Consider the following 7,376-nt stretch of genomic DNA (forward strand, 5'->3'; position numbering starts at 1 on the left):
TGATTGCTTGCCCCACTGTCAAAGTACCAAACATATTCTTGATTGGTTCCTTGTGTCGCTAGGAATGCAGATTTTCCTTCCTCTTCTGCTGAGTGATTTGATCTTGAGTAGGTTTTGTCAAACCTGTAGAAGCACTGCACTGCTGTGTGACCAGTCTTTGAGCATACTTGACAGGTAGGTTTGGAGAATCTGCCTCTACCTCTGCTTCCTCTCCAACCTCTCGAGTTGGAGCCTCTCCAGTTTCCATTTGAGCCATGAAAGCCAAGTCTATTGTTTCTCCAGTTTCCTTTGTAATCAATCTTGTTTGCAACATTTGCTGAGGCATTGAGATTTAGGTTGTTAAAGGAATTGAGTTGCTCAATTCTACTCTCAAAACTCAGCAATTGAGATTGTAAATCAATCCAACTAAGATTGATTTGATCAGAGAGTTTTACCACTACAGGATTGTACTCTGAATCTAATCCATTCAAGGTTTGAATGATTAGATCTGAGTTGAGAATTGGATTTCCTGCCAGCTTGAGTTTATCAGCAAGATTTTTCATCTTGGACAGATAATCATGCATTTTCATTTCACCTTTTCTGGTGCTATGAAATTCTGACTTCAGGTAGGTGATTCTAGACCTTGTATGTGCTCCAGCTAGACTTTGGGCCTCCTCCCAAAGTTGCTTTGAATTTTCACAGTGCAAAAACTGTGTTGCAATGTCTGCAGTCATGGAATTCTTTAACCAACCTAGAAGTTTTTGGTCATAAGCTTGCCAATCTTCAAATGAAGGATTCAGCTTCTTGCTTGAATCTGAATTTGTGACATATTGCTCAGGACACTCCTTTGTCCCTAGCATGTATCCTTCAAGTCTGCAGCCTCTGATGATGGGCAAGACTAAGGACTGCCATAAGGGAAAGTTATCTCTGTCCAACTTGACAGAAATAGTTGATGGAAGATCATTTTTGTTGTTTGCAGCGGATGCCATGGTTTTTGATTGGATCACGTGCCTTTTGGCAATGTTGCTCTGATACCAAGTTGAGAATTGTGATATGTATGAAATTGTGATGATTCTATTAATCAGTAGCATACACATATATATATACAGCTATGAGTGGAGAGCATGATCCTACAATTAAGCTAGTATTGATGGCTATACACACAATATGGAAACATAATATTCTAGCCTATAATTGGAATATAAATGCTATTGACTGTACATTAAACAATAAAGACATGATGCTGATATCAAGGGATCATATTCTAATTTATACATCCTATTCAAAGTCATATTAACCTTATTCCTTGCAGAACTTGCATAGCTTCTAAAGAATTATTTATCAATTCACTCAACCAGAAGCTTTCATATTCGTGAGATTGGTTTACTTTCGAAAAGTAACTAATAAAGTTTAAAACACATTCCAAATTTTAGCTACTTGACTTTGCTTGTTAAAGTAGAAGTTGATTAGGAGCAAGACGGGAAGAAGTAGAAGTAGAAGTTGATTACTTTGCTTGATATCTACATAATGATTTTGTTACGGAAGGTATATATCAAGCTCAACATGACTTGACTATCAAGGTAGATATCAAGCTCAATATGATTTGACTTTCAAGGCGATATTGTTGCTTATAACATCAACTTAATGGATGTGTTGAAATTGAGTAAAGTTGTCTTGAAAAAATGCTTATTTAAAGTTTGAGGAAGATAAATGTTACACTCCAAAGATAATAGAAAACCGAGGAGATGAGGTAGTTGATGCTGCAAGCTTCATAGTTACTCCTTCCGTCTCATAATAAGTGTCTCATTTGCATTTTTTTCTTGTCTCAAATTAATTGTCCATTTACAATTCCAATGCATCAATCATTATTATTTTTCCACTATTATACTCTTATTTATTAACTTTCATGTTATTCAACTACTATTAATAAGGGTATTCTAGTAAATGACATTAACTTTTTTACTAAAACCAACACATCCAATCATTTTCCTAAAAACAACGCATTGCTCAAATAAGACATTTATTATGAGACAGAGGGAGTATTTGAGAAGTAGAAGTCGTCCAATGTCAAAAAACCAACCCCTACATAGGTTGGACTTAAGTTGATGGAAAATTAAGGCCCTTATTGTTCCAAAAATCAAGCATAAAGATATACTTATAAGATAATCCAACTAACTTAAAGCTCTACCCGGGAGCATTTAATTTTTTTCTAGGAAGAAGCCAAAGAACCACCTTCCCCACTAATGAAAATGTGAAAACACTCTGTATTTTCATTCATACATTTCTTATCTTTTACAAATGCCACATGGCTTATTTATATAGGATAGTATATACCATACTAATACAAAATACACTTATATAATCTCCTATTATACAAGTCTACTATACTGAGTATTTTGTCTCCATTACCCCCCTTCAAACTCAAGGTGGGAAGGATGGCAGAACCTTGAGTTTGCCACGGAGAGACTGAAATGCAGCGGTGCCAAGCGGTTTTGTAAGGGTGTCAGCAATCTGGGCATGAGCAGGAATATGCTTGATAGTCAGCTGTCGTGCCACCACCCTTTCACGAACAAAATGGATGTCGAGCTCGACATGCTTAGTGCGTGCGTGCAGAACTGGATTATGAGATAGGAGGACAGCACTCATGTTATCACAAAGAAGCGTGGGAGGAAGAAACTCCACCTGCAGCTCAGTCAATAAGGACTCAATCCATAAGAGTTCAGTTGTCGCATGAGCAAGGCCACGATACTCCCCTTCAGTGCTAGAGCGTGACACAAGGGGCTGCTTCTTCGAGCTCCACGTAACAAGGTTTGGACCAAGATATACACAAGAACCAGAAGTAGAGCGACGATCATCTGGGTCACTTGCCTAGTCAGAATCGCTGTAAGCTCGAAGGGTGAATTTTTGATCAACAGAAGCTGGGCTGAGAAGCAGACCAAAGGAGCTAGTGCCACTTAAATACCGTAGGATGCGTTTAACAGCCAGCCAGTGGGATTCCAGTGGGGCAGCCATAAACTGGCAAGCTTTATTAACTAAAAACGCAATATCAGGCCTTGTAAGAGTAACATACTGCAGTGCACCTACAATGGATCGATACATGCCTGGATCATTGAGTATATCAGTACCATGCTTACTGAGTTTAGATTGGCTCAACATAGGAGTAGGCACTCCATTGGCTCGAGGCATGTGTGCTTTGGCTAGCAAGTCATGAATATATTTAGACTGAGTGAGCAGTAGAGAACCATTGGAGCTATACACTATTTCAATACCAAGGAAATAGGATGGTTTACCTAGGTGCTTCAGGGCAAATTTAAGATTGAGTTTTTGAATGAGATCATGAACTAAAGGAGAGAATGAACCAGTGATTAAAATGTCATCCACATAAACCAAGGCATACATATTAACCCCCTGAGCAGAGTAAATGAAAAGGGAGTGGTCAAGCTTAGCATACCAGGCCTGGGCAAGCTTAGCATACCAGGCTCGAGGGGCCTGTTTCAGGCCATAGAGAGCTTTGTTGAGTTTACAAACTAACTGTTTATTGTCAGATATAAAGCCTGGAGGTTGTTGCATAAACACTTCCTCCTGCAAATCTCCATTCAAGAAAGCATTGTTAATGTCAATCTGTTGGAGCTCCCACTTATGAGTAATGGCTAGAGTTAGAAGGATCCGAATAGTGGTGGGTTTCACCACAGGGGAGAATGTTTCAGTATAGTCAAAACCCTATAGTTGGAGATAGCCCTTAGCAACAAGCCGTGCCTTAAATTTATTCAAACTGCCATCAGCATTTTCCTTCACTTTGAAAACCCACCTACATCCAACTGATAAGTGCCAAAATGTTGTTATTTTGAGTATATAATTGTGGCACTTATCGATTCTATTCATTCTGATTTTGTAATAAAATCCCCACTTTTGTGTATATATTCACATTATTTAGTTTTCATATGTTTTATATACTGTTTAATAGTTTTTCCTTTGTTTTTATAGGTATTCATGCTTATTGGAGCCTCGAGGAATAAAGTGTCGAAGGCACGGCTCCGATTGCGCGATTTTGGATCAAATAAGCAAGTTTTGTGCAGAGAGCGCCGCTGAGCGGCGTGTAAGCGCGCTTTCCAGGGGCGAACCAAATTTCCCTGGCCGCTAAGCGGCAGCTCTGGCCGCTAAGCGGAGGCCTGTTTACTGTTCTTGATATTTTTGTAATACGTGTAGTCCGCTAAGCGAGATTTGGCCGCTAAGCGGCCGTAGCAGAAAATGTGTTTATATTCTTTCATTTGAACCATTTTAGGGTTATGGTTTTGGAGAGTTTTTGGTTCCAACTCCATCATTTTCATTCTTAGATCAAGATTAGCTTAGAAAACAGCACTGGGTCATGCACTTGGAAGATCGGAGGTGGATTTCTCATCAACCGGAGCTGACAACCCGCGAGATGTTTGGTTTATCTCTTCTATTCTTTGTGTATTTCTTTTGTGTTGGGTTTGTTTGTATATTTACTTGAATCTTATGTATATTTACCGATTATAATGTTATGTTTAACTTGCTTTACAAATCTGTGTTGATATTGTTCTAGATTTTTGCTCTATGCTGGGGATTTGGGGTGCTTTAGAGATAAACTTCTTGAATCCTTATCTAGGATGATAATCTGTTGGTTCTGAACTCTAGAGATAGATTTAGAGCTAGCATTCACCGTTTGTATCTGTTCTTAATGCTTTTGTGTTTGAGCGACGCGCGAGAGATCGCCGACGCGAGAATACGGATGTTCTCGTGACTTTGCGTTAGAGATAACCTTAGTTGTGAGATGATCTCGTTTGTGCTCCAGAGATGGCCACTTATGTGAGAGATACGTGATGACATAGATGAGTATCGTAGGTTGAGTATAACGGGTTGGTAAGTGTATGTTTGTGAATAGTGAATATATTTACATTCCTGATAAGTTATTTCTCTTCTAAGAATGTGTTCGTTATTCTTTCCTGTCTATATCTTTGTTTACTTTTTGCTCATTCAATCCCAAGCTCGAAACCGTAGAAACTGTTGAATGGCATCTCTCCATCTCTGTGGACGATAATTCCCGGATCAATATTTCCAAACCTTTTATTTTTGTTACTTGCCCTATACTGCATTCAACACCAACATCTTTTCTGTTAGGAGGAAGGGAGGTGAGGGTCCATGTATTATTGGAAATCAAGGCATTATACTCAGTTTGCATAGCTGCAAGCCACTGTGGATTAGAGAGAGCCTCTCTGACAGAAGTTGGTTCAATACAAGCCAAATAAACTTTAGGTTTGAGAGAGCCAGTCTTGCCTCTTGTAACCATAGGATGGTTATTTGTGACCAGGGTAGACTGTGGGAAAGAAGAAGGTACAGGAGTCACATCTGCCAGCAAGGGAGACTGACTTGCAGAGATAGGCTGTGTAGTAGGCACAAGGGTGAGAGGTAAGTCAATATTTGATGGGTTGAAGGAAGGTAGTTCAGGATCTGAGTGTGGACTGACTGTGGGACCAGCATTGGGAGACTCAATTGGGACAGGCTGTATGGGAACAGGGCTAGAAACAATAGCAGGTGTACGGCTAGATGTGGGCTGAGAGATAGAGGTAGCAAGAGTGGGATTGGATAAGTCATGAAAAGTAGGAATCATGAGAGGCTGACTAGAAGATGATGCAGTATTAGAAGTGTTTGAGATAGATGTGTTAGAAGAGGAAAATAAGGCCAAGTAAGGAAACACATTTTCATCAAAACTAACATCTTTGGAGATAAAGATTCTACCTGCTGAATTCATACATTTGAATCCCTTGTGTTGAGGGGAAACACCCAAGAAAACACATTGAGTGCTCCTGAATTCCAACTTGTGTTGATTGTAAGGCCTAAGGTTGGGGTAACAAGCACAGCCAAAGGTTTTCAGAGCCTTGTAATTGGGCAGGGAATTGTGGAGAGCATGAAAAGGGGAGGAGAATTTTGTAAGAAACCTTGTAGGAAGTCTGTTAATGAGAGATACAGCTGTGGTGAAACTATGATCCCAAAAGCTGACAGGCATAGAGGCTTGTGCAAGAAGAGACAGTCCCATTTCTACAACGTGCCTGTGTTTTCGTTCAATAGTGCCATTTTGATGAGACGTGTATGGACAAGTTAGCCTATGAGTGATACCAAGTTTGGCCAGGTAATTTGTAAAGGGCCTGAACTCCCCCCATAGTCAGACTGAATGGATTTAATTTGAGCATTAAATTGAGTTTTAACATGAGCATGAAATAGCATAAAAGCATTAAGAGCATCAGACTTATTTTTCAGGAAGTAAATCCAAGTATATCGAGTAAAAGTATCAACAAAAGCAATGTAGTATCTAAAGCCTCCACTAGAGGGCAAAGGGGAGGGTCCCCATAAATCTGTGTGAACTACTTCAAAAGGTTTAGAATACATAGTGTGAGTCATTGGAGCAGCCTGTTTGTGTGATTTGCCTAAACAACAAGAGCTACAAAAGTGCACAGAATATTTGTGTGGTATTGAAACATTACATGTGTGTAAAACAGACCTAATAGCCTCAGAATGAGCATGTCCAAGCCTGCGATGCCACAAGGTCAGTGTAGAGTTTGTACCAGTTTGCACAACATTATTAACAACTGGAAAAGATAAGGGCAGAGGATCCTCATTGGATGGAGGAGAGCTTCCTGCTAGTAGAGAGGAAAACCTATATAGTCCATGAGCATCTCGGATACCTTTGCATATAGTGGCTTTAGACACCTGAGATTTAATGTAGCAGTGATTAGGATAAAATTCAAAATAAGCAGCATTATCCTTGGAAAATTGTGACACAGAAAGAAGGTTCCTAGTGATTTGAGGCACATGAAGAACATCTTTGAACACTAAAGTGGCTTGTGGTGTGATTGTGGATTGGATTTGTGAGGATCCAATGGCGTGAATATCTAAGACATGACCATTACCTACACATACTTTGCTTGACCCTGTATATACTTTACTACTATGTAGAAATTCAAAGTAAGGAGTGAGATGATGCGAAGCACCTGAATCGGCAAACCAGGCATGGGAGTCAAGATCAGATGGCACATGTAAGTGTTGAGTGGTTCCAAATGAATGAGCCATCAGTGCAGTAGCATCTTTGGAAGAGTCAGTCTGTGGTGGAGACACGGCTTGAGCAGAGCTGCTGCTGGGCGGTTCTTGTTGAGATTGTAGATTGGGAGTGAAGGCCTCATCAAACCTGTGCCAACAATCAAACACAGCATGGCCATACTTACCACAGAGCTGACACATGGGCCTGTTACCTAAGCCAGATGGAAGCATCCCTCGACCTCTGCTTCTACCACGACCACCATAGCCACGACCTCGATAGTTCGAGTTTCCACGATTAGGTGCAGTAGCTTGCTTTGAATTGGTATTGGACATAGCAAGGTTAG

At 40.1% G+C, this 7,376-nt stretch overlaps 1 non-coding gene across 1 annotated transcript; it reads right to left on the reverse strand.

Annotated features, from left to right (window-relative positions):
- Nucleotides 1–367: 367 nt before the first annotated feature.
- LOC131608447 (small nucleolar RNA Z247) lies at nucleotides 368–500 on the reverse strand. Its single transcript, XR_009285707.1, has one exon. It is a non-coding gene; the product is annotated as a small nucleolar RNA Z247 (small nucleolar RNA).
- Nucleotides 501–7,376: the final 6,876 nt, after the last annotated feature.

This window comes from Vicia villosa, linkage group LG5 (genome assembly GCF_029867415.1).
Source record: "Vicia villosa cultivar HV-30 ecotype Madison, WI linkage group LG5, Vvil1.0, whole genome shotgun sequence".
In the NCBI taxonomy this organism is placed as follows: Eukaryota; Viridiplantae; Streptophyta; class Magnoliopsida; order Fabales; family Fabaceae; genus Vicia; species Vicia villosa.